The following is a 26,163-nucleotide window of genomic DNA, read 5'->3' as shown; positions in this document are numbered from 1 at the left end:
AAATCCTGTCTGGCAGGATCCTGGTAATGGTCACTGATTACTTTACCTGGGCAGCCTGGCCATTTTCTTTGAGATGCTAAATACTTAGTTCCTGAATCCAGGTCACAGGCTCACCCTATTCATACACAACACAGGATTTGTGAGCAAAGAGAGAAGGGGGAGGCTTTCCCATTTTCCTTCCTCACTGCAGAGGAGTATTTGAGGTCATGGAAGAGTCAAGATGACTTCAGGATTGCTCTCCTGTACAATTTCAGACACGTGATTTATATACTTATGTAAATTTATGAGCATATGATTTATGAGCCTTGTAAATGTATGAGCATATGATTTATATATATGAGACCTTAGAACTCCTATAACAATACACACATGAATGTCCAGCAATGCAAAATAGCAGCATGAAAACGTGATTTGCATGTATGAATGGACCAAAGCACCATATTGCATCCCATTACCCAAATACAGGGAGTTGCAGGTAAAGAGGTGAAGCGCAACAGTGCCGGTTCAGAGCTGAGGGACCTTCAAGCCAGACTTCCTTAGTGAGCCCCCTGCCTCTTAATCTGCAAGGGCTGATTTCCCCTTGCTGTCTCTTATCTAGCTAAATATTCTGTGCAAACTGACAGTGACAGTGCTGTTGGCACAATGGTTCCTTTGTGGGGGCAGCGGCGTAGCGTGAGTTGTCAGCACCCGGGGCAAGGCAAGTAATTTGCGCCCCCTAACCCGGGGCAAGGCAAGTAATTTGCGCCCCCCCTAACCCCTAACCTGCCGCGTCAGGTGATCTGAGGCGAGTTGCCGCTGGCGCTGCCGCCCAAATGACGCTGCTTGCCTGGAGGAGGAGGGGGGCAGAGAGGCGAGGAAAATGCAACATGGCCCAGCAGCTGCAGCAGCAGCGGCGGAGGCGGGGCTGTGAGGAGGGACTGCCTGGTGCGTCCTCCGCGGCCCTGACGTGCGGGGACCACGGCGAGCGCTGAGAGCCGCTGCCTGCCGGACGCCTTCAGCCCGGACGCGCGCACAGCTCGTCGGTTCCGCGAGACATGCGGCTCTGCTACAGCCTGCGCCCGAGGCTCTTCGGCGACTCCGGAGGCAGCGAGCGCGCCCCCCCCCAGATGTTGCGCCCGGTGCGGCCGGCCCCCCTTGCACCCACGCTACGCCACTGTGCGGGGGTCCTGGTAAATGCCCCCACCTTGCTGCCCTCTGGAGCCTGCCCTTAGAATTTCAAAGCACTATTTGAAATGAGAACTACATTTTTATGTGCATGAACCAGGAAAATGTGAACAGAGCAGCAGACTAGAAAGCTCTGAAACAACAAAAAATATAAAACATAAAAATAGTGTACAGAAAAGTTTAGCTGAAGTTTGTTTTTTTAATTAATAAGAATAAGAATACATCTACAGTACACTATTTTTTTACAGTACGCTAAAAATAGGTTCTTTGCATTAACACAAATAATATCTAAAATATGAAAATCTAGATGCAAAGTTTTCCGTTAAGATGAACAACATAGACAGTTTTTGCAAGTATAAGCAAAACTAGAAACTAAAAATATTGGTTTAGCTTGTGAAAACAGCTGTTTTTGCACATGTAAGTGAATTATGGTGGGTTTTCCTGCTGTCCACAATTTTTATTTCGAAAAGAATTAGACAGTGCTTTTTTCTGGGGGGATGTGGGGGTATGCATACCCCTAAACATTTTTTAATAGAAAAAAGCACTGGAATTAGAAAATTGTGCATGTGTGTTTAGACATCTGTAACGTTTCTCAAAGGAGGTGGAGGCTGAGAAGGAAAATTGTTCTTGAAATGGATCTGAAAATTAAGCACAAATACCAGCAATTGAAAAGAACCTAAGCAATCTCTAGGGTGGGTGATAATTGTAATATTTACTAGCTGCTGCGGAAACACGGGAGCAATTGTACTCTCTTAGATGGCTCACCATCTCTGCCAGGCTTGCCCAGCAAAGTCCACACAGCTACTTATTATGGACTGTCAGATGCTTTTGCGCCCTGATGCTCCCAGTTTCTGCAGTTCCAGACAGGCAGCTGAAATATGTTATCAAGTTCCTGATGGGTGGAGCTGTGCTCACCTTGGGGGGTGTCGTTGTGCAGGTCCAAATCACACAGTAACTTTCTCTCAGATGATGGGAATTCACTTTTCACTAAATTAAAATGCTCAGTGAAGCACCATCATTCATGCATCTCCTTTTCTGGTATTCAATAACAAAACAAGCAGGCATTTTCTGGAGGGAAGCTGTGATGTTCTGTTGCAACAAAACGCAACAAAGAGCCAGGCATGGGCACCTTAAATACTAGCAACTAACAACATGGATTTTTGTGCATTAGCATCCATTTTATCAGGTGCATGAAGCACTTGTTCTAATTTGGATAAATATCCTAATTTGCACATGACATTTTTTTTAAAAGTAAGCTGGAGGTCAGAGGGAAATTAAACGTAAAAAATACAGACTAAGACAAATATATTACAGTGGTACCTTGGTTTGCAACCGCTTTGGATTACAACCATTTTGGATTACAACCACGTCAAACCCAGAAGTGTGTGTCCCCTTTTTTGGATTACAACCAATTTGGTGGGGGAGGCCCCATTGGCGAAAGCGCGCCTTGGGTTACAACCTGTTTTGGTTTACAACCGGACCTCCTGAACGGATTATGGTTGTAGACCAAGGTACCACTGTATCTTAAATGTATGTAAAATAATTACCATGATAATTCACAAAGCAGTGCTGAGAACCCAAATGTGCTCTATGTATGATACAGTAGTAAAAGATTTGATTTTTTAAAAACATAATTCCTTTGATATGAACACAAAGGACCTAATGGTCAGGGGTCCCTTTACCCTTTACCTTTTTAAAGTAATAATGATATTGGAATGTAAATTATTTCTTGCCTCTAACCTACAAAAATGCTGATTATAAAAAAATGAAACTGAAACTCTCTATAAACAATAATAAAATAATGAAATTCAACTTATTCAGAGCAGTTTATCCTGATATTGGTGGACTGTATGCTTTGAATGTTGTCCTAGAGTGAGAAGTTATGAAAGTGCCCTTTTATTCAGACATCATTTGAATTTTTTTACCTTGCTATAAAATAGGACTTTATTTATGAGGTCCTGGGGGTATCTATGTAGAAGTTTAACAAGGATACCGACCGTCTGAAAATTTATAACTTAGTCATAATGAGTACACCCCATGTTTTACCAAACCACTCCTGGTCTCAGCTTTTGCCACCTCTCAAATATGTGAAATAAGCAGCTTTGCTACTGTAAATACTTTGGGCATCACCTGGCCAGCACTGATCACCTTTCTATCCTATGGATGTCAATGGAAGAATAAAGCATGCACTTAAATAACTTCCACTAAAGCCAACAGAATTTCTAAGTCCTTAAACATTTTTTAGACTGAGGGTTCTAGGCGATGTAGATCTAATGTTCTGTGGGCACATGAATTTACCTACCCTTCCACCTCTCCTCTCCCTCCAGGCTCCCCAAATCTGTTCTGAGGATTTCCACCAACCCTACAGAGCTGCTTTTGGGGGGGGGGGCACATGCAGGGGAGGAGAGGGGGAAACGTCACTGGGCTCTCGCTAGCACAACTATTTAGTTGCATACCGCTCTCTACTATAGGAGGGTGCACAAATCCAGAAAGCTTATGGTAGATCACTGCAAACTTCCTCACAACGTGTACTTCCTCAGAGGAACAGCACAGCATTTAGTTTTGTCTGCATTTTTAAGGGAACTGACCTAATTTGTACCTCTCAAAGTGCAGTGCTAGCTACCCATGGAGCCAACTATGTTGGTTTTTACCCACAGGTGAACTCCCTCATCCCCCCAAAGGGACTGTGCACTTCAGAGAAAACAGCAAGGAGCAGCTTTCCCCCCACTGCACCCCCTGGATCCCACGGCAGCTGGTTCCCTACAGAACTGCAACCTGATTGTACTGCTTTACGGTGGCTTCCACCATGCCTCAGTCTCTGCCTTTGATCTCTCCCCCCTTCCCTTTCCTCTCCGAGGGTGTTTGTGCGTTACCCTTCCCCTCTAATAAAAAACATTTTTCATTCCCTCTAAATCAACAGGAAATCCAATACTTCATTTCCCACGATACCACCACGGTCATGTATCAAGTGCCTCTCTTTCCTCTTCCCTTCTCCTTCCAGCGCATCTTCTACCACGGCAGGAAGAAACAGTTGCTGTCCCCACAAAGCCAAGTCCTCCATGTCGCACTTAGGCTGTAGTTCGACGTTCATTTCACTTAAAGCCAATGATACTTGCTTCTGAGTAGTGGCTTCTGCCCTAGGGCTGCAACAGGATGAATCCCATCCCACTGATTAAGAGTTAGATTAGCACAGTTTGTCCACACTGTAAAAACTAGCAAAGCAAAGGTGCAATATTTTTATTATTATTTTTTTGCGGGGGGGGTTGACAAGACAAGTATGAAAAATACTGGGCTAAAGGGGCGCAAATGGCAGGAGTGCTACAGGTTGCTGTTGCATTGTGAAGATTGCGAGTGAGCATGACATTCCAGCGCAGGGGGGCAAGGCTAGGCTTAATGGGAGTTTTGTTGTCCCCATCACAACTGCAAATTATCTAGGGCTAGTTTTAACATTTAACAAGTTTTAAACATGAAGCAAATTGCTTAGGAAGCTCACAGTGGTCACCTACATCTCAACCCTTCACAAATGTATATGGCTAATTGCTCCTGTTTCTGCTGGACTACAGCAATGGATTATATGTTGTCTGGTGCTTTCTATTTTTCCTGTTTTATTGAATTTGACACAGGCCAATATATAAATAGCAGACACCCCCTGAAGATCCAAGAAGCAACGGATGCCCAAACCACATGAGAAATTGTCATTTAATTTCAAAAAACCTAGGTATATCAGTTGTGCTTCTCCTTTGGACTACAAGCAGAGCCTTTTCATCTCACACTGGATTTTTCAAGTTCTTTTTAATAAGGATTTCCCAAACTTGTCATTCCCATTTTTATCCTTATTGGTTTTGACTGCCTTCAGCCACAGGGGCTTAAGGTACAGAGTTTTGTGTTCTAAATTTGCACCAGCTGTTTCAGAGCCGCTCCCAAGGCTGCAGCGTGGAGCACGCATGTAAGCGCACAGTGGATTAGTGTAGTATCAGGGATAATTTTAAGAAAATGTTTAGGCATTTTATTATAGGAGACTGGCAAAGGGATATGCATAAAAAAAGAGAAGCAGTGGTACAATAACTGGAGCAAATATTATGCAAAGATGAAACTGGCTCACAGCTAGATGAAACTGGCTCACAGCTAGACACAGCGTAAGCATGATGCTGTTGAAACAAATTATATAACACACACACACCCCACATTAATTTTCAAGATCTTATTTAATTTAACAGAAGTCACAAGCCATGGGAACATCATATTCTACTGAGCTTTGCTTCAAAAGGAATAAAATGGGGAAAACTCAAATCATATTATGAACCTTTCCCCAGAGAATCTCTGATATTTCAAGACCTAGATCCCTTCTAAATAGTATTTTGCAAGAATCTCTACAAAATTTCAATATGGAAATCACTTCCTATCATCTAAAAAATGTGAAACTTTCCTCTTTAAGAGGGTTTCCGCAGCATATATTACTCTATCATGCTTTCCAGTGCATATCTAATTCCTTATTTTCTCCCACCTTTTAATCTACTGAGAATCAAACTGTAAAAGAACTGAAAATAACAAACAACAATTGCTGTGGAGTTATATTGAATTATGCAAATCTTACAAAGCAATAAACTTCAAAGCAAATGTATCCTTCTACAAAAAAAAATCTTGAATATCTACAATGTGCAACAATTCTACAATATAATTCAATTTAAATAAAAACAGCAAGCCCAAAACATTAATTTATCTGAGCTCACATTCCTTTAAGTGAAGGCAAGGAACCCTGATACCTCCTTATTCACCTTTTAACCTTATTCACCATAGCACAGCTCTACAATGATACTTTAAGATGATTGAATTACTTTACCTTTAATTCCTTTACATTTCTTGACTGTTTTAGCAGCCCTAGCCAGGGGATTCCAAAACTATTGCAAAAAAGTGGGGTGATAAAGGACATTCTTTCCTTGTCTCACTGTGGCCTTTGAGATATGCTTGGACTCGAACTCCCATCATCCCTGGCTGTTGGCCATGTTGGCTAGGGCTGATGGGAGCTGGAGTCTGGCAGCACTTAGAGGGCTACAGCTTCCCCACCCCAATCTAAGAAGAGGCATTCTCCATTTTCTCTCATGAGGGAGGGGATGCCTCTTCCCCAAAGAGACATTCTCCCATCTCTTGCATGCTACTTCTTAGATCAGGGATGGCCTTGACTACAGCCCCCATTGTCCCTGAGCCACTGGCCGGGCTTGCTAGAGGCTGTTAGGAGTAGGAGTCCAGCAACATTGCCCACCCCTGTCCGAAGGTGCCTTTCACTTGGGGTCAATGAGAGACGCTTTGCCACACGAACAGAAAACCTTAATGACGTCCGCTGTCTATGCGCACCTAGACATGACGCACACATCTGGTGCTTTGCTACAAAGCACACCATGAATGAGGGTGTTCAAGAGTTCCTTATGAGGAACAGTTGAGGGAGCTGGGTATGTTGAGCCTGGATAAGAGCAGACTGAGAGGAGATATGGGAGTCATCTTCAAATATCTAAAGGGCTGTCCCATGGAAGGTGGAGCAAGGCTGTTTTCTGCTGCCCCTGAGGGCAGGACCTGAACCAATGGATTTAAGTAAGAAGAAAGAAGCGTCCAACTCAACATTATTACGAACTTTCTGACAGTAAGAGCTGTTTAACCTTGGAATGGTCTCCCTTGGAAGGCGGCAGACTCTCCTTCCTTGGAGGTTCTTAAGCAGAGCTTGGGCGGCCATCTGTCCTGGATGCTTGAGCTGAGATTTCAGCATTGCAGGGGGTTGGACTAGATGACCCCTGGGGTCCCTCAAAATCCGTGATTCTATGATTCTAGAGATAGTTAATTCTGAATCTGAGACATTTGCAATGTGAATTGAAGATACTACATAGTTCTATCCATATTCTAAATAAAGGACCTATTTTAAAAGTTTCAAAATGTGTCATACTCACAGTACAGTATTTTATTTCATTCCAGTATACTGGAATGGTTAGAAAATATTAATAATTTTAGTAAAGAAATTTATTATTTATTTCAAACTACTATTTTGACTATTTCAATTGATGTTTTAGGAAAACACTTCAAGAAGGGTGAAACATAGTATTCTTTTTATATAAAAAGTCCGCATATTATTTTAATGAAGAAGAGGGTGGTAAAAAGCAAAGATGACATCTGACGACTATTTTGGGTGGAACAATGTTTTAAAAAGTGGATATTTATGTGTACATACCAAGCTTTGGGCTAAATTTTAGAAGGAATGGGGTTTTCTTTTCTTTTCTAAAAGGGATTTTTTAAAAGGAAGCCTGGTGTTGCTGTTTCTCAGGGAAAAAATTGTAAGGATGAGGTCCCCTTTTCAAGCCCTCAAGCAGCAGACCACACAAAGACATTTTAACTGGTCAAAGCTCAGAAATTCCAAGAGGAAGTCCCGTGGACCAAAGAAAACACAACTTTTTCCAGGAGCAGCTATTTGTGGGACAAACTTAACTAAGGTTCTTAGAGCTCAAACCCTCCTAAGAGAGGTCTATTGAAACTGATTATTCACGTGCATAACCCCTTCACACAAAATGAATATTACCTTTAAAAAAATAGTGATAAGGCATCTGTTTATCTTTCATGAGCAGCTACTCTGTAGTAAAATAAAGAGACAGACAATGTAATCCCCTTTAATAATCCAGCAATTATACTTAACTGACCATCAAATCACCACCCATACACCTTGGCCAAGTTAAATAAACCAAACAACTCTAGCTTTTGATATAAAAAGAAAAAAATATATAAACCATAGGCCTAGAAGCAAATAAAATATTTCTTTCTAGAATGATTTATAGAACTTGCTTAGATTCAATGTTCAGATCTTCCTAAGAAGTAACCAACCAAAAGCCTTAGCATAAGGAATGTGAAAAATATTTGAAATTTTCCTTGTTGTCAATTTCAGTTTACAGATGGGGGGGGGGCAATGACATTCCTCACTGGGATGACCACCCCTACTGGAGACAGGCAGGGGCATCAGAACTTTTCACATCCCCCACCCCACTCCCAGAGTAAAATTTCTATTTTTACCAGATGGAGGGGGGATGACATTCCTCATAGGGATATAACAGAGCAGAGCTTCATCTGCCCCTTTACCCCTCAAGTGGCAAAACTCTCCCAAGCACTTTCCTGCCAAACATTGCATCAGCTGATGGCAGAAAGCCAATTCTATAATGCTTGGTGTAATGGTGAGGGGGTGCCCAACTGGTCAAATATCAGCTATGCAAATAGGAAAGGCGGGAGCAAAAGGAGGGCGACACCACATCTTGGGACCCATGAAACAGACGTCACTTTAGGCATGACACCGCTTTTCCCCGGTGGAACACACAGAGCTAGGAATCAGAAGATGACGCCCACTGGGCAAAGTGAGGCCCACAAAAACAGTCTTAAAGGTCAGGTTTTTCAACCCATGAGAATCTATGGGAGCACCCCCCCCCAAAGGGACCCAATTTGGATTCCAAGTACAAAACCAGTGGACCACTCTAGGAGAAACCAAGGCAACCCCCTTCATAAATCACTTCCCCATCGCAAGGGAAGGCAGGAGCCCCCAGGTTGGGCAGCGTGCTACTAAGAGCCACTGCCGGGCACTTCATGGGGGCAGCACTCAACCTCCCTGGATGGGAGTCACTTAGTACAGGCTCCCTAATAATGAAACACCCCGCACTCAACTAAACAGTGGCAAATAAAACGTTTTAAATGTGTTTTAAGGGGCAATATACAAATCTGAAGCTAGATGGCGACAGTGAGCTATGCAAAATTCAATGTATTTTTCAAAACTTTTTTTAAAAAGCATTTTCACAGCGTTTTTTATATGCGTTTTCCACCCCTGTCTCACAAGATACAAGTAGCCAAATATTCGTGATAGAAAATTATTTTGCAATTAGATGAGGTTCTTGTATGTTTCAGTGGAAGCTTCAATGGAATCTTAGCCATCAAGACAAAGGCAAATTATACATGTACCTTCAGTGCCCCAAAATGGAAACTGATCTGTAAATTGCTCATCTTGCACCATCTATGATTATTTATTAATTGTAATATTACATTATATCAGGCATAGGCAAACTCGTCTCTCCAGATGTTTTGGGACTACAACTCCCATCATCCCTAGCTAATGGGACCAGTGGTCAGGGGTGATGGGAACTGAAATCTCAAAACATGTGGAGGGCTGAGTTTGCCTATGCCTGCATTATATTGTAATATAATGAATTGTTACAGTATTGTACGAGAATGATTTTTGTGATTTTTTAAAAGTCTTTACACATTTTCTTAATTGTAGCTTTTTCAAACAGCTGGAGTGAGTGTAAAAGTGCATAATTAGATGAAAAGGTTGCATGCAACTTTCATTTGCACAGTGTAATTTTAAAAAATTATCCTTAGTGCAGAATCTGGCATTTCTTGCAGGAGGGGGGGAAAGTTAGACAAGAACACAAGAGCTCTTGACAAAACAGCATTTGTGTCACTTTCATCTCCAAAAATATTGCTCTCCATTGGTCAAAATTTATTCAAATAATCTGAAAATGAGTTTGAAGATAATGGAATTCTAGCTTTGGGTCTCCCTGGGTAACACTGCTGCACATACAGGAATGCTTGCCACTCTGTCTTAATAGGGACTCCTACCATTCTAAAAATACTGTCCCACAGCTGTTTAAAATTTATTTTTTTAGACCATAGCACCACTGTTTGGTTGTTTCCAATTTCTAAAACCACAAATAGTAAAAGTGTACTCAGTCTACTGCAAACATAAATAGCAAATGCACGCTTCAGCACTTTTAGAAGGATATGGAAATTGGCAACAAAAATGCAGTTCATGTTGAAAATTTACGACGATCTTGCCATATTTCTTCAGAAATACAATCAGGTAAAATTAGGAAGATCTCTACTAGCTGGGTGGCATTTTTGCATTTATATGTTTCTCTTTTTTTAAAAAAAAATGAAAGGCATTCATTATACGATTTTGGCACTTGATAAAATACAGCAGTGGTACCTTTACTAAAACCACTCTCTACACTTATGTTTAGCATTACACAAACATCTTTCACCTTAGATATCCCCTGGCATTAATACACTCAATGGGAGAGCGCAGGCTTTGCATGCAGGAAGGTCAGTCCCTGATATCGTCTGAAATCCTGGAGCACTCCTGCTACTCAGCATAGACAATACAGAGGTATCTCTGGTTAAGAACTTCATTCGCTCCGGAGGTCCGTTCTTAACCTGAAGCTGTTCTTAACCTGAAGCACCACTTTAGCTACTGGGGCCTCTGTGTGATTTCTGTTCTCATCCTGAAGCAAAGTTCTTAACCCGAAGTACTATTTCTGGGTTAGCGGAGTCTGTAACCTGAAGCGTCTGTAACCCAAGGTACCACTGTACACAGTCAAAGGACTGCGTCATAAAACACCCCCCACAGGAATGCCAAGCTCCAAACAGGGTTTCAAACTATAAGGTCTAAAAAAAGAGGGGGGGGATGCAACTTCTTTCTAATTAGCTAATATGCCATTTTATTCTATAACCCATTTTATACATTGCAGTATATGATAACATGCTTTCATAAGGTTCCAGATAATTTAATATTTTTAGCAACCATACTTGGCAAGAGACCTTGCTAGTTCTGGAACATGTGCAGAAGAGGGCAACTAGGATGATCAAGGGTCTGGAAACCAAGCCTTATGAGGAACGGTTGAGGGATATTTAGCCTGGAAGAGACTGAGAGGAGCTATGATAAAGGTAAAGGGACCCCTGACCATTAGGTCCAGTCATGACTGACTCTGGGGTTGCAGCGCTTGTCTCGCTTTATTGGCCGAGGGAGCCGGCGTACAGCTTCTGGGTCATGTGGCCAGCATGACTAAGCCTCTTCTGGTGTACCAGAGCAGTGCACGGAAACGCCGTTTACCTTCCCGCCAGAGCGGTACCTATTGATCTACTTGCACTTTGACGTGCTTTCGAACTGCTAGGTTGGCAAGAGCAGGGACCAAGCAACGGGAGCTCACCCCATCGTGGGGATTCGAACTGCCAACCTTCTGATCGGCAAGCCCGAGGGGCTTAGTGGTTTAATCCACAGCGCCACTGAGGAGATATGATAGCCATCTTCAAATATCTCAAGGGCTGTCCCATGGAGGAGGGAGCAGGCTTGTTTTCTTCTGCTCTGGATGGTAGGACTCAAACCAATGGATCCAAGGTACAAGAAAGGAGATTCTGACCAGACATCTGAAGACTAGATGACCCTTCGCCAACACTATTCTTCCTAGTTCAAGGGTAGCTTTTAGCATCTACTGTTTCTGGCAGCATGAAGGCAGCTCACATGCCCAACTATTTTTCATAGGTTTTGGCTATTCCAATTTTTTTATTTATGGGCTCTTTCTAGCAACAGTAGAGAAACCTGCCCTGCATGCTCCCATCACATCCAATGTCAAACTGCTGAATTCGTTTTAAAATATGATTCTATAATCTGTGGCCTGAATCAAGATAATGTTTGCTCGCCAACTGCTATTGGGCCAGGTTCTGGTTTCTTGTACTAGTGCATGAATCCCTGAACAACTTACAGTCAGGGTGCTTTAAGGAACACCAGACCGCATTAAGTCCCAAACTGATCACCAATATCATCAGAGGCAACCAGAAGAACCGCTCAGGCCAACCAGGCGCTTCTGTGCACTGGGCCTAATTGCCTCCCACTAGAAATAAGACATATGCCTTGCTACTCTTATGTTTTTTAATCTCTAGTGCTTAATTAATGTTTTCATTTTTGTATATTGTGTGTTTTTATCTCCCAAGCCTTTTAGGGACCCTGGTGGAGAAAAGCAGGGAATAAATTTCCAAAATGAATAAATAAATGATTCCTCAGGACACTGATAAATGAAAAGGGGGAAGGGGGAGCAGTTACTGCTGCTTACCTGTCTGCAGTTGCTTGCAGATTTTTTTGTAAGCCACTTAGGGACCCAGGTAGTGAAAAGCAGGGCATACATTTTTAGAATAATGATGGTGATGTTGGAATAATAATAATGCAGACGTCTCACTTTATTTGTTTAACTTAGTGCTCATTGATTTCTTTCAGAAAGTGAAAATTCTGAGTACTTCCTTCCCTTCTTTCTTTAACTGGTTTGACACCAAAATATTATTTCCGCCAAGCACTCATTGGTAGGATTTTGGGGATGGGGCAGGAGAATCGCTCCTTTCTTAAGGACTACTGCCAGTTTTTACAGTACATAAACTTTTCTACTCACTGCAAAGCAGGCAAAATAAAACTTAAGACACGTGTTCCCATTTGAATAACTGAAGTAATCATGCTCTAGTCTGATGAGTTTCTTCATTTAATTTAAAAATAATTGTAGCTTAGCAACCTTAAATCTCTTAGTTTGTTAGCTCATTGCATTAATCATATACTTAGATGGGCTGCCTGCCTCTGACATTATGCTTTGTTATGGAAAACTAATGCCAAAATCTCATTAGAAGAAAAATATTGGTTTAAAATTTAATGCTGTTTGCAAAGGATAATTTTAAGTAGGAAAAATCATGTTGTAAATATGTGAGCTTTAATATGTGGTTTACACTTGTTAGCTAACATGAACTACTGCATAATTTGGATCTGAGGACAAGACTTGGCATCACTATGGCCTTCACTAGACTGAGCTAGTGAAGAAGACAGCTTTGAAAAGAACGTCATCTCTATGGAACATGAATTAACAATTGTGCTGATATGATGGTTTACGTCCTCTAAGTATCGCATTTCCCCCACTCTGCTATATGAAAGTGTGAAACTGTCCCATCCCCCCCCCCCCCCATGGCATAATTGTACTTACACAGATGTTTGTTGAAATACAGAGGATAGCCCCTCATAAAGAATTAATCTTTTTTATTATCTCATCATCATACTTTATATCCATGTTTTTTGTGATGCTGGGGGGAAGTTTTATATAAGGCAACTTCCCTTTAGCATTAAAACACACTTTGCTTCCTTAAGTTTTCCCAGCTATTCCAAGAGAAAAACAAAATAAAAAGTTTTTAAAAATCAAACCACAACCTAACTGCTACCATTGAGAGCCTGACATCTTGAATTAGCCAACCAAATTAGACTCATATCTGTAAAATTATAGTGGTACAAGCCTTAATGTATTGCACAAAACCTCCCTATTTTGTATGCCCACCAGGCAGGTTTTTCTCTTTTGAAGTTTCAGCTTTTTTGTCAATACTTTCCTGCACAAGAAAACAAGCTGCATGGAATTACACTTGCTTTCAGTGATGGGCAGAAACTTAGAAGCTTCCATTTCAGCTGAATTTTTTGCAAGACTGGGATTGAATCCTCAGTGCTAGTACCTATTATTTACCCAACCAATTTGAAAAGAGGCTTTCAGCTGTCACCTGCATTTATGTTTTGAAGATTCCCAAAAAACTGCGACAGAAAAAGAAAAAAGAAGACACTGGCCATTTCTAGGTTTATGTACAAATATCCTGTTTCCAGTGTCCAATTAATCTCCCACAGTTAACACTGAATTGGCCAGGAAATAAGCCAACGTATTCTCTCAAAAGAGAAAATAGCCCCATCAAATGTGCCCCCACCTTCCCCCCTTGCCCAAAACTGTTATTTGCAGCTGGGTATCATGGAGATTGAAATGGCCGCCCACAGCTGACTAGAAGTACCAAGACAGAGGAGCTTCTGCTGGCCAGGCCAGGATGCCAAATGCTTCACAGATTGCCTGGCTCCCTTTGCGAAAATTGCAGGCTTTGCAAACTTCCCATCCCTGGCTACCTCTGACCGCTTCTCAAGGCCAGAAAACGCCCTGCTGGCGCTGGGTAGGCCAGGGGTACAGAGGAGCCGTGCAGGATGGATCTTCATTCAAGATTCTGATCCTTGCCTCTCCTTTGAGGGGACTGCTGCAAATCCCCAAAGCTAACCTATGATATGACAAGTTTCACCAATATTTATTCTTCCAATTGATTTTAAGCATCAGCATTAAGGCTAAGGTACTTTAATAGATGAATCCACATTGGATTTTATATTCATTTTATAGGATTTAGATACATAGATAGGGTCATACTCATAGAAACTGATTGGCTTCACTTAGTACACTAATTTCAATAAGTCTACTCTGAGTAGGGCTTTGTCAAATACAGTGGTGCCCCGCAAGACGAATGCCTCCCAAGACGGAAAACTCACTAGACGAAAGAGTTTTCCGTTTTTGAGCTGCTTCGCAAGACGATTTCCCCTATGGGCTTGCTTTGCAAGACGAAAACGTCTTGCAAGTGTTCCGATTTTTTTCCGCTCCCCCCCCTTTTCTAAGCCGCTAATAGACTTTTAGCCGCTAATCCGCTAATCCTTTAATAGCCGCTAAGCCTTTAATAGCCGCTAAGCCTTTAATAGCCGCTAAGCCTTTAATAGCCGCTAAACCACTAATAGCGCTAAGCCGCTAAGCCGCTAATAGGGTTGCTTCGCAAGACGAAAAAACCGCTAGATGAAGAGGCTTGCGGAACGGATTAATTTCGTCTTGCAAGGCACCACTGTACCACCTACATACCCAAGAATATTTTTTGTGATTCAAGTAAATGTAGTAGATAACTTTTTTTGAGAAGAGATTTTTCAACTAAAGTATATTAAACTTGTTTTTAAAAAGAAACAAACTGATTCAAATGCTTCAGCTTCACCAATTATTCATTTATTTTAAAGCATTTATAAATCACTTAATATTTTTTAAGTGTCTAAGATGTGTACATTTTTTTACAAGAAGTAGCTGAAGATGCTGCTTTAACTGTACAAATTTCTTCCAAGAATTTATAAGCTTTAGGTTCATACATGGAAATAGCTAAATACAAATTAGAACAGTCAAAGCAAAAATCTACTTCAGTTGCCTGGTAGCATGCTCAGAAAAAACAAATAATTCCCACTTTCAAGGTTTTCTATTGAATTAAATGCAGGAAGCACCAAACATGAAACATGGTTGTCTTTAGCTTGTAACTACAGATTAATTCTAGCCTCATCAGTCATACATTTTTCATGAATTTCTTTACATACAACTAACTAAAACAGAAGGGAATACGTCACCACTGTAATTTTATACCATACATTATAATTTTTCGCAGAATTTCTTATTCTGCAGTATGGAGTGGATTATAGGACATATAATTCTCACATGCTGTTTCTAATTCAGAGGCAGCAGACTAGGATGTGGAACAGTTCTAGCCAAATCTTCATCCAGACCCAAAGATCATGGACGCCACTGTAATTGAGAAACATTCACAACCAGATAGCTGTAGACTTTTTTTGTTTAAAATAATACCTCTTCCACACCAGTTCCAACTAAAACATTAATGTTCTCAAAGCTTTTTACCAAATGCCTAGAGCTGAATTTCCAGAAGATTACAGCTTCTTGTTTTAATTTACAGGCTTTCCTTTTATAAAAAGGGTACTGCTCAATTCTTAAATATGTAGTTATTTTCACATTTAACAAAATCCGAAATGTTTTCCCCCTTCCTTTCAAAGTTGTATAACATTGTGCATAACTAATTACACTCTGCCATCAGAACTCAACTTGTCTTTTGAATTATCTGGCTTTTCATAGTGGAAAACTAATTATACATCCTTTCACAGTGGTATTTGCAATTTACCATATAAGAAATTTGAGTTTATTATGGCACAGCCTTACCACTCTTCTGATACACATCCATGAAGTCCAAGAATTTAGATAGGTAAAATGGCATAATAATCTGACTATAAAGCCATCTAGTGCTTTTGAGTGAATGTGACAGTACATATTATTATTGCTTTATTATTTATTTATTTATATCCCGCCTTTTTCCCAGGCAGCTTACAAATATAATAGAACAAGCTAAAAATGTAGAAAGGATAAGTCATTTAAAAGCAACTGAACACTAACTAAACTGAAGAATATAAAACCCCCCAATAAAAATACATTTAATTAGAAGACAAAACATCACAACACTAGCCCTTTCCAAACAGTTCCTACTGGAATAAAACGGGTGCAATATTGGCAGTTTCTACAACATTGCACAAGGATCACCAAGTTATGACTAGAAACTCTAGCAGCAGCAGCATAATACACCTGCATCTAAAATGGCAGAATTCCAGAAGTCCTCAAACTAATCCCAACATATCAGGCCTTAGTTAGCATTAGTTTGCGTGTATATCATAACAGTAGTTAATATAATAATAGTTACACTATTTTATTCTTATTATACTTTTCAAAATTAACAGCAACCGCCAAAAAAAGCCCAGTCCTTTTTAAATGTTCTTTTTCTTTAGGTGCTCTTTAGTATGCGGGTTCAGATAATGCAGACACTCTCCATCACAATTTAAAAAAACCAAAACCAAATACAAATGGTGTACTAAATTACAAAATATGATTATAGCTTTATTAAGGATCTGAGTATTTTGAAAGAAAGTAAAAAAGTAAATATTCCCTAAGGGTTGTTTTTTTTTAATGTTGCAGAGAAAAATATGGCTACATCGAAGGAAAGCACAGTGGACAAAATTATATGGTATCCTATTGTCATTGATTTTATTTTCAAGTTTAACATTTTGGCATGGTAATATTTGCTATATAATATGCCTAAATTAAATATATTGAAATAATGGAGATCTCATTTGATCCAATATAATAGTTATATCTTAAATGTTTGGGCAATGAAAACTTCCTAAGTACCTTAAAAGTTTTACATACCAAAAATTGCTCTTAGCACCTATATTTCACAGAGCAAATATAATAACCTTTAGGATTATGATTTCAGTTATTTTTCAAATGCTGAAAAAAGTAGTCAGTAGCAACTTATTTCCACCAGATTACACCGAAAGATTGTAAAATTACAGAGACACAACAATGTCTATGATAAGGCAGCTGGTGGAGCCAAGGCTCTGGAGTGGCTGGTGCTACAAGGCTGAAGGCGGCCGCCATTTATCGTCTGGGGAAACAAGCAGCCTCATGGCTTCCACAAAACTGACACCCGTTTTTAAGACAAGGCCATGTCAACAGAAATCATGAGCCTGTGATGGCTGCGCTTCACAGCTCCTGCAGCAGGAGGGATCTTTCTCTCGCAAGAGGCCATGGCAAAGGCCACCACCACCACTGTGGCCCCCCCATCAATTCTGCTGTAATCCCCGCACAATGATTAGTCAGGGGCATCATTGACAGAAGCCTCCTGCCAGTGTAGGCTTAGAATGGTAGAATACCCACGTTGGCATTTCATTTTTCACCCTCCTTTAACTGGAGGGATGGGAACGAATCCGGGAAGGAAATGTATTCCAGGCCCTTCACTTTGTCCATAGCAGTGCAGACACCAGCACCCAATACGCCAGCGCCATCAACAGCGGACAAGATCCCTTCCACTCAGGGCCATTCAACAAGATCAGCACAGCTGCTAACGTGAGGTGTTTGAAACACCCACTTCGAAGGAATTCTAAAACATCTGGACAAAGGGAAAGAAACTGGCAATATAATGAATTCCTTTGCCTCTTTAACCCATTACTAGGAGCTCTCCACTGAAAGCAGTGCCAAGATTACTCTGATCTACTAGTCCAGTGGTTCCCAAACTCCCCCCTCCCAGACCAGTTGAAAATGGCCACGTTTAGGTTTTTTTTAAGCAGATGAAAGAATTTTAGGATTGGAAGGGACTTGTGAGGGTCATCTAGTCCAACCCCCTGCAATGCAAGAATCTCAACTAAAGCATTGCTGACATGGTCACCCAACCTCTATTGAAAAACTTCCAAGGAAGGAGAGTTCACAGGGAGTCCATTCCACTAATGAAGAGCTCTCACCGTCATAAAATTATTCCTAATTTCAGAATCTCCTTTCCTGTAACTTGAATTCAATGGTTTGTGACCTAACCATGTAACATGCAGCATAATAACTGATAGGTTTGTGAACCATGAATGCTTTTCGTTTCCAGTTCCTGCCTCAAACCAAACTCCCAATATATAAAAGGCTGCTTTTAGGGTTACACAGCACCAACTATTATATAGTACCAACTGTATTTGTGCTGCATTGAGAACAAAAGACATTTTAGGCAGAGCTCACCCCCAAGTTTTCCTCAAAACTATGGGCCCTGCCCACAGCTCTCGGGCAGGAAGGCAATTAATTCCCTTCCGCTTACCTTGCCAGAGTCCTGGGGGGGGGGGGTACATTCTGTAAATTTTCTTTTATGGTTGTTTGGAAAATACTCTCTGCAGCAAAACTAAGAGATTGCCTCCTACGGTAAAGGGGCATTGCTCACTCATGAAGCTCCTCTCCTTTCTGAAGGAAGTCTGTTTCTTGAATATCAGATTTACCATCCTTCAGAACAGAAGTTTGAGGGGTTTTGCAAATGGAGGAATAAAGCTTCGTGGAGTCCAGACTGCAATCAATTTGAAGCTCACATACCAATACAAGAGCGGAAGAGATGATAGGCACATTAGACATTCTACATAAAGAAAAAATAATTTACAATGACTTGACAACTTTTGAAATTGGGCAAAGTGTACAAAAGCTGAAAGATGAAGTTCACGATTCTGTTTATTCCAAAAACACCAGGAGTTTTCTTAATACTTTGCTAGAATTTATTGAGAGAGCAACATTTAAATCAGTAGACTGTTGACATTATGCAGTCAAAAAGCTCCAGAATCCTGAAAACTAAACTTTATGAAACTAAAAAAAAAAAAAAAAATGACTATATAATGAGAGCAATTAACTACAGGAAGAAATTTGAAACAATAAAGCTACATAGAAATGAATGAGTGGGGCTCACACTTACAGGACGAAGCAAGTGACCACCCATGCATAGAAAAAATAAGAAGTAATATGCTTCATTTAACATTTTTTAAAATAAAAATATGGCCACACACATGCACACACCATGTGGCAAGAGAAATTTAAATATTTTCTAAAATGGTGTACTTGCCTCCTGATTACGTTTATAAATATTATATCCAACTATCCAAAGAACAGTCCAGGTATAATAAAACAGTAGAAACTGTTTGGGGAAAAAGCATTTCAAACTTTCTGTCATGAAAGCCAAGTTAAAAATTGCAAAGTCTTTAAATATAATGGTTTGAAATACTGAATATTACAGAGTTGAAAACACTAACTCCAAAATCACACTATTCTGAATTATCCTCTCACTACTTGGAATATCAGATATGTAAGACGAGCGACGAGGATGGCCGTGCGCACGTTCAGAGGGGGCAACCTCCTCTCTGGTACACTGAGTGGACGAGACCCAGGGGCGTTCAAGGGTCAAGAAGGCACTTTCTGCCCCTGAGGGGCGGATGGGGCACGTCACCCTGGGAAGAAGCCCACGGAGGAGGAGGAGGGAAGCTCCCACCTCCAACCTCCTCTGCCTTGGGGGAGATCTTGCACAGGGCTTCCGCGGATCCTGACCCAGGAGCTTCAGACCTGAGGGCTCTGCATCTTGCCGTTCTAGCTCAAGGTGGCTTTTTTCCACCCAACTTTCTTTATCCACCATCTGTCAGGAATTGCTGCAACCCTTTACCCCTTATATTTTAAAATTATAATCCTGTACAGTGGTACCTCTGGTTAAGAACTTAATTCATTCCGGAGGTCCATTCATAACCTGAAACTGTTCTTAACCTCAGGTAACACTTTAGCTAACGGGGCCTCCTGCCGCCGCTGTGTGATTTCTGTTCTTATCCTGAGGTAAAGTTCTTAACCTTAACTTCTGGGTTAGCCAAGTCTGTAACCTGAAGTGTCTGTAACCTGAGGTGCCACTGTACTTGATCTTGTCTGCTTGTTGAGACGATGTGCTGGCCATTGTACTATGTGTAACAGCTGTCTAGTCTAATGCCTGTTTACTTGGAAGCAGTCTCACAGAGTTCCACAGGGCTTAATCCACAGTAAGTGCGCCTAAAATGACCACTAGAGATGTGCAAAGGATTTGGGCAAATCCCAAATTAAGAACCGAAGCAAGGCCACATTGGGCAAATTCAAGACTGGTTTGTACTGAAGCAAGGTCTCTCTAAAGTGCCCTAAACTGAATCAGGAACCACTAGCAGAGATTCAGATATTTTTTTTTTTAAGTGCTGCAGACACGATATCTGCAAAATGGAAGCATTTATCCCCAAACTTGCTGTATAAGGAGAATAAACAAAAGAACAGGCTCACCGATCCAAAACTCTTTACTGAAGCTCATCATGGAACTTTGAAGTGTCAGGCATAGCCCTACTGGCTTTAGCCCAAACGTAGCAGAGTTTTCCTGCACAGCGAAGAAGCTAGTTGCGGCAGTAATGACTAGTCAGCTAGACTCAGAATAACTATTTACAGGATTTATTAAAAAGGAAAAATAAAACCAGCAGAGTTTCTGCATACAAATAAAAGCAAAATAAATCCTCTCTTTCTCTCTCTCTCTCATAACCATACACAGCACTTCTAACTCCTAACACACCTCACATCAAACTGAGCTAACAATCCCTTGATAACAGAGTTGAGTGCTGGTCGTTAACCAATCAGAGTGAGTAGTTTCTAGGTCAAGCAGACCTGGGCTTTCTGCCAAGAGTAAATTGACACCAGCTTGAGTTAATTGGTGAAGCTAGAATCTGCAAGTTTCCCACAAGAACCAATTAACAGAAACTGAACACCCCCTCACAGATTCTGCTGAACAATTAACATCAAATACACCTATGTAGGAGATCATTTTTCCAGCAAACCTAAACCCTTGCACATTCGCTTGTTCTTTATCTTTGCCAATGGTTTAGTTAACACATCTGCTACATTTTCTTCACTTGACACATAAGTACAGGTGATTACATTGTCTTGTACACAGCAACGTACATTTTGGTATTTTACAGAGATATGTTTGGAACGCGATTTGAAACCCTCTGTTTTACTTAAGGTTATACAAGCTTGATTATCAATGTACTGTAAACTCGTACTGGTTCTCCACAATTTACATTTAAATCTGCTAACAAATGCTTGAAATAAATCACCTCGTTGCACAATTCACTCAATGCGGCATACTCTGATTCCGTTGATGACACACTTACAACGTCTTGCTTGCGTGACCGCCAGCTGATTAAAGCTCCACCGACCATTATGACTAGTCCTGTGACAGATTTTCTATCTGGCAAATTTCCCCAGTCACTATCACAGTAGCAACTCAACATTTCATCCTCGGAAGAATTTAATTGTAACATATAGCCAATTGTCTGTTTGAGATATCTCAGAACTTGTTTTACCCCTTTCCAGGCATTTAGTGTGGGTTTTGAGACCAATCTACTTAATATGCCTACTGCATAGCTAATATCAGGTCTGGACCACTGTGCTAAATACAATAAACTTCCAATTACAGAGTGATATACATCAGGATGTTCAAATTCAGGACTCTCATCTATATGAAGTGTTTTTATGAAACCTGGATCCATAGGCACCGCTGCCCCTTTGCAATCCTGCATCCTGTATGTAGTCAGTAGTTGTTTAACTTTGTTCTGCTGACTAATTAGGCAGCTGCCATCTTGGGCCCAGCACACTTCCAACCCTAGATATGTCCTAACCGGGCCTAAGTCCTTCACTTTGAACTTACTGGACAATTGCTTGGCAAACCTTTTAGTTTGTTTATCTGTTTTGCAAGCATACAAAACATCATCTACATAAATCAGACAAAACTCTTGATCACTGCCTGTACCACGTACATAAACACAATTGTCAGCTGTACTCTGCTTAAAACCAAAAGACACTAAGGCCTCATGGAAACATTTGTTCCAAGATCTTGCAGCCTGTTTGAGACCATATAGAGCTTTGTTTAATTTTAACACTCTATTGGAACCTGTCTCATAACCAGGCGGTTCGGCTAGATACAGGTCTTCTGATATTGATGCATGTAAATATGCAGTCTGGATATCAAAATGGTTTAACAGGAGTTTTCTCTTTGCTCCAAGTGTTAGAATCAGCCTTACACTGTCCCCCTTAGCAGTAGGGGAAAAAGTCTCGTCATAATCTTTTCCAGGCCTCTGAGAGTATCCTTGAGCAACTAAACGAGCTTTGTATTTGTACTCTCCTGTCACCAGAGGTTTAAGTTTGTACACCCACCTGCAGCCTACAATCTTTGCCCCCTCAGGCGCTGCCACTGGTGTAAAAACCTTGTGCTCATTCAGAGAGGACATCTCTTCCTCCATTGCCTGTTTCCAGAGCTCTGCCTCCTCTTTTGGCAACTTTAACACCTCCTGAAAACTCTTGGGTTCTGCAATTACACTAAACACATTTGTAGTATCTGGAGAAAAACGCACCGGAGGCACTCCTTTGTTTTGTCTTTTAGATCTTCTGGGAGAAAATTTTTCTTCTGACCCACTTTCCTCCTCAGAACTACGACCTCTCTTTTGTTGCTTAGCAACTGGTCTCCCACTTTCTTGAGAGCTCTTATCTGAACTTTCCTCCCCCTCAGACTCTGATTCTCTGTGTCTACCTTCAGAGTCATGAAGCTCCTGGGAAGGTTCAAACCAAACCTCAGTATTGGCATGTAGTCTCTCCCAGCCACTATGTTCACAAAAACTGGCATTCCTGGAGATCACAATGCCATTTGTCCCTTCAGCAAAGCGGAAACCTTTTCCCAGCTCCTGGTAACCCACAAACACTAACTGTTTGGTCTTAGGATCTCCCTTCTTTCTCATTTGTTTCGGAATTAATACCCAGGCTTTTGATCCAAACACATGCAAATGGTCAATTTTGGGTTTTTTCTGAAACAATTTGAAGTACGGGGTTGTACCTATTGTTTGATGAAAGAGCCTATTTTGGAGATAACACGCGGTGAGCATGCTCTCCCCCCAATAAGACATGGGTAAATCAGCATCATCAAGCATGGCAAACATCATATCTTGTAAAGATCTGTTTTTTCGCTCTGCAACGCCATTCTCCTCTGGGGAAAAAACGTTCGTTTTTCTATGCCCAATGCCACGCTTTTGTAACCAATCTTTAAAGGCATTTGACATAAATTCGCCACCTCTGTCTGTCTGAATCCTTTTGAGTTTAATGGACAGAAATCTTTCCACAGATGCCACCCAGCCTTTAAACTTAGTGAACACGTCACCCTTATTCTTCATGGGAAAAACCCAAGAGTAACGCGTGGCGTCATCCACAATTGTTAATGAAAAGCGCGATCCACCCCTGCTTACAGCAAATGGACCAATTACGTCCATGTGAACCAGCTGTAGCGGTGACTCACTAACTCTGTCACTTCTGGGGTAAGAGACTCTGTGGGTTTTAACCTTTTTACAAACATTACAATCAAGGTACTTGTTACAACTCTTTAAATTACCCCCATCAGCCAATTCAGACATTTTTAGTACACTTTTCCAGCAAGCATGCCCCATTTTCCTATGCAATAAGTGCACACAGTTGTCATGTATAGCTTTGTTATTCACTGCAGGCTGAGATTTACTGACTACTGCTGCAACTTGAGATCCTGCTTTAAGCCAAAACAAGCCTCCCTCTGACTTAGCAGTGCCTAAAATCTCACCAGCCTTCTTAATAATGCAACTGTCTCCTTCAAAATACACTTTAAACCCAGCTTTTAGCAAACAATCTACAGACATCAGATTGCTCCTTAATGACGGCACACAAAGTACATTTTGCAGGCATTCACGAAGACAAGGAACAAAAACTGCACCCCCCGAAATCACTTCGGAAGTACTTCCGTCTGCTAGAGCCACCTGGCTGCGCTGTGCTGAGTTCTTGGAAACAAACAATTCATCTGAATCCACGATGTGGCGAGACGCTCCCGAATCGACCACCCAGACCGTTTGTTTCTCATCAGCAATCTTGACCTCGCCGGTCACCAGCTGAGCCGACTGTTTTTGTTTGAAGAATTTCTTTTTACGCTGCTGCTGCTGCTGATCTCGTCTCTGCTCCTGCACCGGCAACTGAGACTTGACCAACTCCGGACATTGTCGTTTTAGATGCGCTGAAGACCCACATCGGAAACAACGCCTAACAGCAAACGCTGACTCCTCACCGGTACGCTGCTTTTGCTTCACCTCTGGCACGGCATGAGAACTCCTTCCAAACCGTCCACCTGTAGAAGCCTCTGCAGCCAACAACCTTTCTTGCCTCTTCTGCCATTCTTCAATCAAACGCCCAGTAACGTAACTGACTGATAAATCACGCTCCTGTATGCCTTCTAGAGACAAAACTAAATTATCCCAGCTTTCCGGGAGAGAACTCAAAATAATAGCCACCTTCTCCTGCTGGTCTAACGCACTGTCTCTTTCCTGTAGCGCAGTAAACTTTAACTGTAAACTGTGTAGGTGTTCCTGCATTGTAACCCCAGGCTGTAACATTGCCTTGTACAATGCCTTGCGAATGAACAGCTTGGAAACCGCTGTCTCACGCACATGGAGTTCTTTAAGTGCTTGCCACACACCTCTAGCTGTATTGATTCCCCTCACATACGGCAACTGGGAATCTTCCAGCCCCAAGACAATTGTGGCCCTTGCTCTTTGGTCTTTATCGAGGTCTTCATCATCAGGCTTCGCAGGAAACTTACTCACCACTTGCCAGAGACGATCCCTCTGCAGCACTGCCTGCATGCGTTCCGACCACAGCAAGTAATTGGAGTCATTCAGACGCTCAAAAGCCATCTGAACTGGTTGTGAGGTCATCTTGAGAGCGATGTCCCTGGAACCCGGAACCAGCTACTCACGACCACCGAGAGAGAAAACAGGAACCACAGCACCCAGCACTCACACGCTGCAGCTGTTGTCCTTGTGTCCGCTGTGTCACCAGCTCACCACAGTCAGGAACCAGCCAGTGTCCATCTGCTGCACCGACAGGAACAACAACTTCTGGGACTACTGGAACCAACACCGTTGATGCTGACACCACCACAACTCAGGCTGGCAGCACAATGCCCATAACCTCATGGAACTTTGAAGTGTCAGGCATAGCCCTACTGGCTTTAGCCCAAACGTAGCAGAGTTTTCCTGCACAGCGAAGAAGCTAGTTGCGGCAGTAATGACTAGTCAGCTAGACTCAGAATAACTATTTACAGGATTTATTAAAAAGGAAAAATAAAACCAGCAGAGTTTCTGCATACAAATAAAAGCAAAATAAATCCTCTCTTTCTCTCTCTCTCTCATAACCATACACAGCACTTCTAACTCCTAACACACCTCACATCAAACTGAGCTAACAATCCCTTGATAACAGAGTTGAGTGCTGGTCGTTAACCAATCAGAGTGAGTAGTTTCTAGGTCAAGCAGACCTGGGCTTTCTGCCAAGAGTAAATTGACACCAGCTTGAGTTAATTGGTGAAGCTAGAATCTGCAAGTTTCCCACAAGAACCAATTAACAGAAACTGAACAGCTCAACCCATTTGAGAGTAAGAAAACTCCTTCGGGAACTTGAAAAGCTTGCAAGTTCTTAACAGTCAAAAATACCTCATTATTAAAGTCAACTCAAAAGCCAGTTTCTGAAGGTCAATACTTAAAGCACAAAGCTTTCCTCACAGAATTCAGGAACTGGTAGTTGACCCCTCACTGAGCTCCCATCCTAGGATTCTTTGGGGGGAGGCACCTGCTTTTGATGCCTGGTTGGGGGGGGGCAGGCAGGGAGCGCACGGCCACTTTCCCCAGGTGGCTCTTGCCTTGCTCAGACTCCCCAAATCAAGGGGCTTCAATGAAGAGTTCTGCATAGCGGGAGTCAGGAGGTGGAGTCAGCCAGGGGTCAGCAAGAAAACAATAAAGCACCCGATGTCCGGGAAATGACCTCTTTATCCAAAGAAACCCAGACCGTCCAGGTCTAGGGAGCCTTGTCCCAGGGAGGCAGCTGCAAAGACTGAAGGTCCTGCCTTCCCACTGCTCTCTAAAACTCCTCACCCCCCCCCCCCGGTTCCAGGGAGGGACCTGGGAAACACTGGCCGATAAATAGATATCAGCATAAAGTGACAACAGTATTATTATTATTATTATTCTATTTCTCACTACAAAAAAATTATCAAAGTGACTTACAATTTCAATTGCCTTTTAAAGAACTCTTAAGTTTCTCAACTCTTTATTCCACGAAGTTAACA

At 41.7% G+C, this 26,163-nt stretch overlaps 1 protein-coding gene and 1 long non-coding RNA gene across 7 annotated transcripts in view; both read right to left on the bottom strand.

Annotated features, from left to right (window-relative positions):
* The window catches only part of SUPT3H (SPT3 homolog, SAGA and STAGA complex component), a 301,316-nt gene that overhangs the window by 182,158 nt on the left and 92,995 nt on the right, over positions 1 to 26,163 (bottom strand). The gene's annotated exons all lie outside the window — the stretch shown is intronic.
* LOC310703235 lies at positions 1,515 to 25,646 on the bottom strand. Its single transcript, XR_014524025.1, has 3 exons — positions 25,578 to 25,646; positions 7,724 to 7,774; positions 1,515 to 2,253 (listed from the first exon to the last, which is right to left on the bottom strand). It is a non-coding gene; the product is annotated as an uncharacterized lncRNA (long non-coding RNA).

The sequence above is a fragment of the Podarcis liolepis genome (assembly GCF_965112155.1).
Source record: "Podarcis liolepis genome assembly, chromosome: 3".
In the NCBI taxonomy this organism is placed as follows: domain Eukaryota; kingdom Metazoa; phylum Chordata; class Lepidosauria; order Squamata; family Lacertidae; genus Podarcis; species Podarcis liolepis.
Note: the sequence above shows the minus strand (reverse complement) of the source record. Positions and strands in the feature narration are given on the sequence as shown.